Genomic DNA, 9,289 nt, shown 5'->3' with positions numbered 1-9,289 from the left:
TTCTTGTTGTGGTTTGACAAAAGTACAAGCAATGTACCAAAAGACAGAAAAACAACAACAAAGACCGCACTGACATTGACAATCAACTCATGTCAAGGATGACATGAATTCGAAGGGGGGGAGTGTTGACTATGCGCCTGATTTTTTGATTACCATGCACCTAATGTTTTTTATATGTGTTGATTTGAATATGCTAACTAGCACAAAAATCATGTCACACAAACATGCTTTTACCCTTTGACATGTACTATGGAAAAGAGGGTATGCAACTATGACCTGGCTGGGCATGAATGTCCTACTAGACACTCACAAGGGTGACAGGCTTGCTAACTAAGGCTGATGCTAGACCGTAACAAAGAATTAGAGCCTATTGTGGTCTAGGTTTAGGGTTTTGGGTTTAGGGACACCGGTCTTTGCGACACAGGCTAGCCCACGAGTTGCAGGCCCCCAAGTTTGAGGGTCAACCTATATTGGCTCTATGGCTGGGGAGTGAGCCTCATGTTTGCCCATTATGTATCTAGGAGTGATTTAGTGATGCATCATGTCATGTGTATACGATTTTCTCAATTTTATAATCAAGGATTTTGCTGAGGAAAACAATTCAAAATAAGAGAAGAAGTGTTACGTCCGCGGACATCAGGATGGGTATCTGCAGAATGTCCACCATTGTAAAATTGGCTCTTTGGTTATCAACTCCTATAAGTAGGACTTAAGTCTCATTTCAAATCATCTTGTGAGATCACCACACTTGGGATTTATGCCCTTGGAGACTCTATCCTCACACCCGTTTTGGTGTAGGCTCGGTGGTATGGGACACTGGCCCTTAAAGGAGACGCTAGCCCACTCACTGTAAGGCCCTTGGCTTGGGGCGAGACAGTATTGGCTCTATGGTTGGGAGGTGAGCGTGATGTCCACCCATTATGTTTATAGAGGTGAGTTAGGCTTGCATCGTGCTACGTGTGCAGGGTTTTTCCGATTTTATAGCTAAGAATATTGTTGAGGACAATAATTCAAAATAAGGGGAGAAGTGTTACATCCCAAGAAATCAAGATGGATGCTTGTAGTATGTCAACTAGTGTGACCCTGGCCCTTTGGTTATGAACTCCTATAAGTAGGACTTGAGCCTCATTTGCGATCATCTTATGTGATCGCCACACTTGGACTCTACACCCTTCGCGGATCTATGCGCACCCCCATACTAGTGTGGGCCCAGTGGTATGGGAAACTGGCCCTTGCGGTAGATCCTAGCCCACTGGATGTAGGCCCCATCTTGGGGGCTCTATGGTTGGGAGTTGAGCTTGATTTCCATACATTACGTGTCTAGGAGTCAGATTGTCTTGCATCATGCCACTGTATATCCCGTCTATATCGCTCTGTCTTACACGGTATAAGCCATCATAAGAATCAAAGACCACATCATGCTCATGGATTTAGTAGAGTACCTACAGTTTCTCCTCCCAAGTTTCTTCTTAACCAGCTTTGCAACATTCTTTCACAACACCCACATTACAGTCTCCCTATGATACAAGGGTTCCAATAGTTTTTGAAGAAGAGGCAAAATGGATTGCTACTTGGCATTAGAATCTCCCTATGCTACTACAAGGGTTCCAACAGTTTTTCAAGAAGAGGTGAAATGGATTGCTACTCGGCATTTGGTACGATGAAAGAAGAGAGAAATTCTAACTAGACTAGAGAAGGATTTATACTAGTTTTTTTGAGCTAGGATTCATGTGAGGCATAAAGACTCTTCCATGGGTATTCTCCCCCACCAGAAATCACTTCTATGGAGGCATGGGGTCAGTATGCATCACCTCTCTATAGAGTCTCATGGCAGCCACCTCCTTTAGATCCGTTGGAGCCATGCCCACACACATGTGCATTTTTTTATTACCATTGGTACAGCCGAATTGTGTCGACCATAGAAGGTGGCATGGGTAGATATGTGCACGCTAGCAGAAGCATGGAAAAGGGCTGGAGCAGCTAGGAAGATCATGGGCTGACAGGTAGCAGCGGAGATGTATGACTGATACGGTTTATAGGCCAAGAAAGGCTCCAAAAGGGGCTAATTTTAGGAACAGGTGAAGGAGATCCAAAGTGCAACTTTTGGGTCCAAGAATGTAGAGCTTGAAGTGTTGAAGGAGCAGGTCTAGACAACTCACAAAACAGAGCTATGGACCACAAGATATTGAAGGTTGAAGTTTCAGTATGTTGCAGATTCTTGCAGGAAAGGGCAGCTGGGGATAGATGGTCCAAGTGGAAGTCAGGGTATAGGCATGTAATGCTCTATTTATGAAGCCTACGTGTCTTTTCAGATTGTAGATAGGAGCCACAGATTGTAGTTTATGGCCAGTTGAAGTTTTGTTGGAGGCTAGGCTGGTGCCCACCTGACCACATGGGGAGGTGTGCCATCTAGCATTTTTTTGAGTCTCAACAAGGTTCTAGAGTAGGATATGCATCATACAAAGCTAGCAGGAATTGATGACACATCAGACAGAGCCCGGAATGAGAAGATATAGAAGCCAAAAGATTGGGTGCACTTGCTTGGGATTGATTGCAGATGCTTTGATCGGTTTTTGCAGCCTCGATTCGGGGGCTTGGGGAGTATTGAGTTGTGGTTAGAGTTGGGGATTTTTCAATTTGACGTCATGGAGTTGCGACCAAGTTTTGCGGATCGATGATCTAGTGAACAGTTGGAAAGCAGTGCAAGAAGTTGGAGTTTTATTCCCTCAAATGGGTTTTTTTTGTTTTTGTTCAAGGAAAAAAAGTTTTGGAGGGTGACCCCCAACGGGCTGCCACGTGGCCCGGAATTGCCACACATGCATTAAGGGGAGGCCGGATGTCGAGTTCGTTAACCTAGATGAGGGCACCCATTTGAGGCATGTGGAACGTGAGGGTGAGCTTGGAGCTCAGCGATGGCGGGCCCCGAGGGGTGCTGTGCCTGGTGCGAGGCGGCCCTGCAGGGGCACATGGTGGCTGATTTTGGTGGTTGTGGCGGTGTGACATTGATCGGGCGTTGTGGCGCGTGCACTAATGACCGTCAATGGAGGCTTGTGTCATGTAATGACATGGCAGGCCGTAAGGGCCAGTGCCCATGCCCATGAGGGCCTCTTTTGGAGATTAAAGGGGTACCCCCCAAATAGCGATGTCGCTATTGCTTCCATAGGGGTGGGGTCCCGCGGTGAATGGAGAGAGAGTTGGAAAGCTTCAAGGAGTTGGCTAAGAGGCTATCCCGCCCATGCGAAAGAAGAAGGAGAAAAGAAGGTGAGTTCAAACGCCCAAAAGGGCAAGTGAAAGGAGCAAGCATGCGACGGCCAAGTCATCGGGCAGCAGAATTGAGCGGACAAAAAGCCAAGAGAGGTGTCATGCAAAGATTTCCCAAATAGACTATGCCAAGTGGTGGAAATGCAAAAAAAATTCTAAAAGAAGCCTTAGTTGATTGTATGAGCTTGATAGCTCCTTGTTTTTTCTTTTTTAGCCTTAGACAAGCCTTATAAAAAGACATAGAAGTGATTTTTTGAGGGCTTTTTTTGGCCATGATGCTCCTTGGCCTTTGTAGGCTTTGAGGGATTGTTTTTGTTGCTGAGGTTCATGCTAGTAGTGTATTGGTTGTATATGGTGTTGCATATGTTAGAAGGGTTCTCTATTGTTTTTGGGCATCATTCCCCCTTCTCCCTTCTCTTCTTTGCTTGTGTGCGTGTGGTTCCAGGCGCGTGTCGACGTGTGTGTCCCCCCGAAGTTGGTTGTGCAAAGAGAGGTAGAGAGAGGCTGTGTGTGTGTGGAAGGCTGTGAGTTGAGCACAGCGGAGGGACTGAATTTTTATGGTGCATTGCAAGGTGTGTGTGATTATGGTTGTGTGCTAGCGGTGGTTTGCTTGTTTGCAGGTAGTTCCGAGTTTTGAAGGTGAACTCGAGTGGATTGGGGTGTGGTGTATACCCTGGGCTATAGTGAGGCATTGTGTTGTGTGCTGGGTGTGCCCCCCTTTCCACCTCTCCACCATGATGGTAAAGAAATCCGGTGATAGAAGACCAAGAGAGCAAGGATGAATACCAAGAGAGAATATGATCATGATTGCCTAGTAGTAGAACATTTTACACATACAAAATATCTACTTGCAGAGCTTCTAGTGGTGATATTCAACCATGCCATGTGTGAGGGCCGTGATACTTGGATTATGTCTAGTATTGTACCTATTTTCAAATCAAGGGACCCTATGGAGCTTATAAACTACCAGACTATCATGATTGGACACACATTGACATGGTTGTACGCATCCATCCTTGAGAAGCAGCGTAGTAGATATGCAGAGAGAGAGGGTGTATAGGCAGTAGGGCATGCAAGTTTCAACATAGGTTTCGCTACTCTTCATCATAATCTAAAACTCAGATCCATTATTAAGGAGGGGAGAATCATGTGCAAGACAACTCTATTGGTACCCACTCTAAGGGGATTCCTGATTTGGTTCACTCTACTATCAAGGTGAAAGAGGGTTTCCTGCTATCTCCTACATTATTTGGCATGTATGTGGATGACATTATTGACTACATTGAGAGGGATGGTGATAGAGGAGCACAATTGTCAAGGACATGGATCCCATTATTGCTATATGCTGATAATATTGTGCTGATTTTAAACTCCCCGAAGGAGGTTCCAGATCATTTAGCTGCTTTGTACACAGTTTTCCATGACATTGGATTGTCTGTTAACCTGGGGAAAACCACGGTTGTGGTTTTTAGCACCACACCACAATGTATAAGGAGGTCAGCACCCACGTTTACATATGGCTAGGAGACAATGGAGTATATATATGCATACACCTATCTTGGGGTAGTCTTCAATGGACCGGTGTTTTCAATGAGGAAAGAAAGAAAGACTAGATTGAAAAAAGCTTATGTAGCCTTGGGAATATTGGAGAAGATGTGTTTATAGGTTCGTTTCAAGAACCTCAAATAGAGTTGTGCCTTTTTGACACTCTAGTTGCTTCAACTATGCTTTATGGGGTTCATATTTGGGGACCCTCAATGGGCCACCACGGCAGAGCTGGCAGAATTCTTGGGGGGTTCACCTCCTAGATATGTAAGTTACCACATTGTAAAGGGGGAAGGGGGAACACACCCAAAACACAAAATGTGCACTTCTCTACAGCACAAGGTAAACACGTCACCCCAATCCACTGGGATTATTACCTTCAAAATCCACAAAAATTCACCTGTACACGCTTTGTTTTCCACACCAATATGCACACCCACATGCGTTACAAAATCTCCAACACCTGTTACATTCCCAAAACATCAATTACACACTGCATACTTGCACAAACCTCTCTCTCTCTCTCTCTCTCTCTCTCTCTCTCTCTCTCTCTCTCTCTCTCTCTCTCTCTCTCTCTCTCTCTCTCTCTCTCCCCACACACAGAGACTTCGGTTTGGGAGTTGCACTCAACCGCATCGCAATCAGTGTTAGCAGATTGACCAAATGGGCACCCACCTGGATGGACACATAGATGGACACTACATTTGTATCTATTAATTTACTGAGCTAGTGTAGTAAAACTCTGTGTAAATCCCAATTCTAGAGTAGTAGTCAATTCCCTGAGTTGTAATGATGTCATGATATTTATAAATTTACATCATGTGAATGGCCACTAGCCATTTACAATTCCTTAGGTATAAAGGTCAATAACTTTAAAGTGAAAGGAGGCTTATCTTTAGAAGAGAAAGAACTCTGAAAATGTACACTCAAGCTACGAAGCTCCTCCAACTTGTAATCAAATTTTCTAACGATTAGGTAATCCTTTTTAATTTTGAAACTTTCATTATGTTCCTCTCTCTTTGTTCTTTCGTTCAAGTTTAAGCATTTTCAGTTTTGTTGTGGTTTGGGACTACCTCCGTTGTCATGCATTTTTCTGGCAGGCAATCCTTTGGTCTAGAATGCATCAATGCACAACAATGGGCATCTCCTCATTTTTGCGAGTTGTGTAAATATACTAGCTGAAGTTTTTTCTTTCCTTGGATTGAGGTGCATGGAGATTGGGACAAGGCCCGGCATGCGATGTTGCTATTGAAGGGAACTGTAAGTCTTAGTGAAGATGTTTGTAACTGTGATCATGCAAGGGAGTGTGTAGCTTCTTAGCCTAAAGCCAAAATTTGCATGGTGTAAATAATGCATACAGTGGATTTCCTATAACCTTTTGGGAAAAAAGTAAAGCTCTAGGAGCTAGTTTTTTTAGAAAGTGCAAGAGTAGATGCCACAAGGGAAGAGTAGCATGATGGCATGGATGCAGGGGGAGTAGAAGGATTGAGAGAAGCCAGACTCACCAAGAAGCACATAGGGGGGAGTAGGTGGCCATGCTCAAAGGAATGGCAGGCTACTATAGTACGAAGGAGGGCCGCCACCATGGTGTACAACATGAAGCAAGCCAAGATCTATAGGGGGAGAGGTCTATAGAAGGCTACGGCTAGGAGAAACCGGATTTGGAAGGCCAAGGGGACCTTCAAGGGCTTTCAGAAGGAGGGCTGAAGAGCTCCAAGGAGACTATAAGGAGGGGAGCGGCCAAAGCCCGCCAATTAAGTGCAGAGGAAGGCTCGGTCTAAAAAACGGACTCTGAAGTCCAGTTGGCAGCCAGCTCGCAAGCCACGCAAGCTTAGTCAAAGCGCGCATCTTGGGCTCCAGTGTGGCAAACGAAACCTGGAGGCAAACGGCTGCATCGCATCAACACCTCCAGCCGGCGCCGCTTCCTTCCTTGGCCTTTTCCCGTAGTCGTAGTGCTGCCAGGGCTCCTTCGTTGGCTCTTTATCGTAGTCAGAATGCTGCCAGTGCTACATTATTAGTATTAATATAATAATAAGCCCTTTGGCTCTCCAACTTGGCTCATTGACGCACACACACACACATGAAACACATTCACACACATAAACATTCAGCCCTCACTTTGGGTGGTTCATGGGATCACCATCACACAAAGAGATTTCTCTCTCTCTCTCTCTCTCTCTCTCTCTCTCTCTCTCACACACACACACACACACACACACACACCACACATGAAACACATTCATACACATAAACATTCAGCCCTCACTTTGGGTGGTTCATGGGATCACCATCACACAAAGAGATTTCTCTCTCTCTCTCTCTCTCTCTCTCTCTCTCTCTCTCTCTCTCTCTCTCTCTCTCTCTCTCTCTCTCTCTCTCTCTCTCACACACACACACACACACACACACACACACACACACACCACACATAAGAAAAAATTCACAATGTTGATCAAGGGAGTAGACAATTCTCTCTCTCTCTCTCTCTCTCTCTCTCTCTCTCTCTCTCTCTCTCTCTCTCTCTCTCTCTCTCTCTCTCTCTCTCTCTCTCTCTCTCTCTCTCTCTCGCATCCCTACTATGACTTCGTTCATGTGAATTGCAAGTGTTAATTCCCTCCCTTCAATTCAAGATGAATCTACAAATTCCTAACCCCGGTATCTTCAATTCTTCATCACTACAATGGTTGCATACATACAACGAGAAATCCAAGTATCGAATAATGCGCGAAGCTCGAATTCCGTGGTTTCAAGTGAATGACTTCGTAGCCGGCGAGGCAAGGTCTGAGAATTTTCCTACGTCTTTCAAGATTAGCACGCACCATAGGCAAACATCAGAACAACTTAAACGCATCACTATCGACACGTGGATTGAGCGGAAAGTGTAAGTGTATCTCCAACTTCATTCAACCTCTAATCACATTGTTATGTTGGGTAATTTCAATGCAATTAGGAATTTTGTGTTCTTCATACCAGGTTTTGGTGTGCATTTGGACCAAAGACATCATCTACATCATCTCTTACACAAGATTGTGTGATAGAGGGAGATGGTGCACCATTTGAAGATGGTAATGAAGCATCCCCACAGGGCCCATCAAGCGGCAAAAAGAAGAGGCGTCCACCTCTTAATAAAAACATGCTTTTATGAGGTTGTCAATGTCACTTCCAAGTTAAGCGATTGGCAAATGAGCCAGATGTGGGCGTCATTTCGTACATCCACCCCTATCACACGAATAGGGATGATGAGTTGTGCCATGGTTCTTCTCATGATGGCGATTCTTCAAAGTTCTCTCCTTGGACATCTATGCACAAGAAAGTTTGGGTTGCGAACATGCTGTTTCATGGATTCTCACCTCAACAAGTTATGGAAAAGCACATTCAAGCATTGCACACTCAAACGATCAAGGATCCTGCGTACTCCATGGTTAGGGATGATTTTTTGAGCATAAAAGATGTCCTGAATATCAGCCAAAATCTCTCCATTGATGAATATCAATGGCACGACAATGATGTTGAGAGTGTCAGGAGATGGTGCATGGAGAACAAGGACAATATTTTTGTATACCAACATCAGGATGAAAAGAACTCCTTGGACTTTGTTTTGGGAATACAAACTCCATGGCAAAGAGAGATGTGTTTCAAACACGGCAATGCAAATCTCCTTGCAATGGATGCAACCTTCGGCACCAATAAATACAAGGTAGCATTCCTTGTCTCTTGCATTATGTGGTTTTCCTCTCTTGCATCGGGAGATTTTTTTCATTAAGGCAATTTATAAAGCATGCCCAAATGTTTATTGCAGTTCAATCTTTACACTATCCTTGTGTTTAATAGCCATCGTAATGGTGTCCCCATTGCATGGGTCCTAACATCATCAGCCACCTTTGAAAGCACTCGAACTTGGTTGAGCTGCTTTAGGAACTCCATGCTTGACCACCACAAGTCTTGGGAGCCTGGAGCATTTATGGTTGATGATGCAGAGCAAGAGATTGCTGCTCTAAGGTATAGACCTTCCAAAACTTTATGGTTTACATTGAATAACTAGGTTGAGGCATGCACTTACAAAGGTCAATGGGGTTTGTCAAGCAGAGTTGTTTTCCATCAACCTATTCTACTTTGTTTGTGGCATGTTAAGCGATGCTGGCTAAAACATCTTATTAGAAAGGTCAAGGACTGGCCAAAAAGAGCAGAGATGTTTAGGGCTTTGGGGGCAATTATGAATATGCAGGGTGCATGTACAAGGGAGGAGGTTACCAAGGAGGAGAAAAAGTTGATGCTCGAGTCCTTCTACAACAAATATAGCCAAGAAATTGAGTTCATCATGTACCTAAAGACCTATTGGGAGCCCAAGATAGGTGATACAATTTCATCACAAATATCTTATGTTTCCCTATCCTTATGCCAATTTGTCTTACCCTTTTTTTCCCTTATGGCACAGAAATGTGGGTGTGGGCAACACGCAATTTTCCTCATGCTGGACAAGATA

General features: G+C 44.4%; 1 pseudogene; it reads left to right on the top strand.

Annotated features, from left to right (window-relative positions):
• Positions 1 to 2,912: 2,912 nt before the first annotated feature.
• Positions 2,913 to 9,289, top strand: part of LOC147455944 (uncharacterized) — a 7,303-nt pseudogene continuing 926 nt past the window's right edge.

Source organism: Adiantum capillus-veneris, chromosome 6 (assembly GCF_014529385.1).
Source record: "Adiantum capillus-veneris isolate H3 chromosome 6, ASM1452938v2, whole genome shotgun sequence".
Lineage (NCBI taxonomy): Eukaryota > Viridiplantae > Streptophyta > Polypodiopsida > Polypodiales > Pteridaceae > Adiantum > Adiantum capillus-veneris.
Note: the sequence above shows the minus strand (reverse complement) of the source record. Positions and strands in the feature narration are given on the sequence as shown.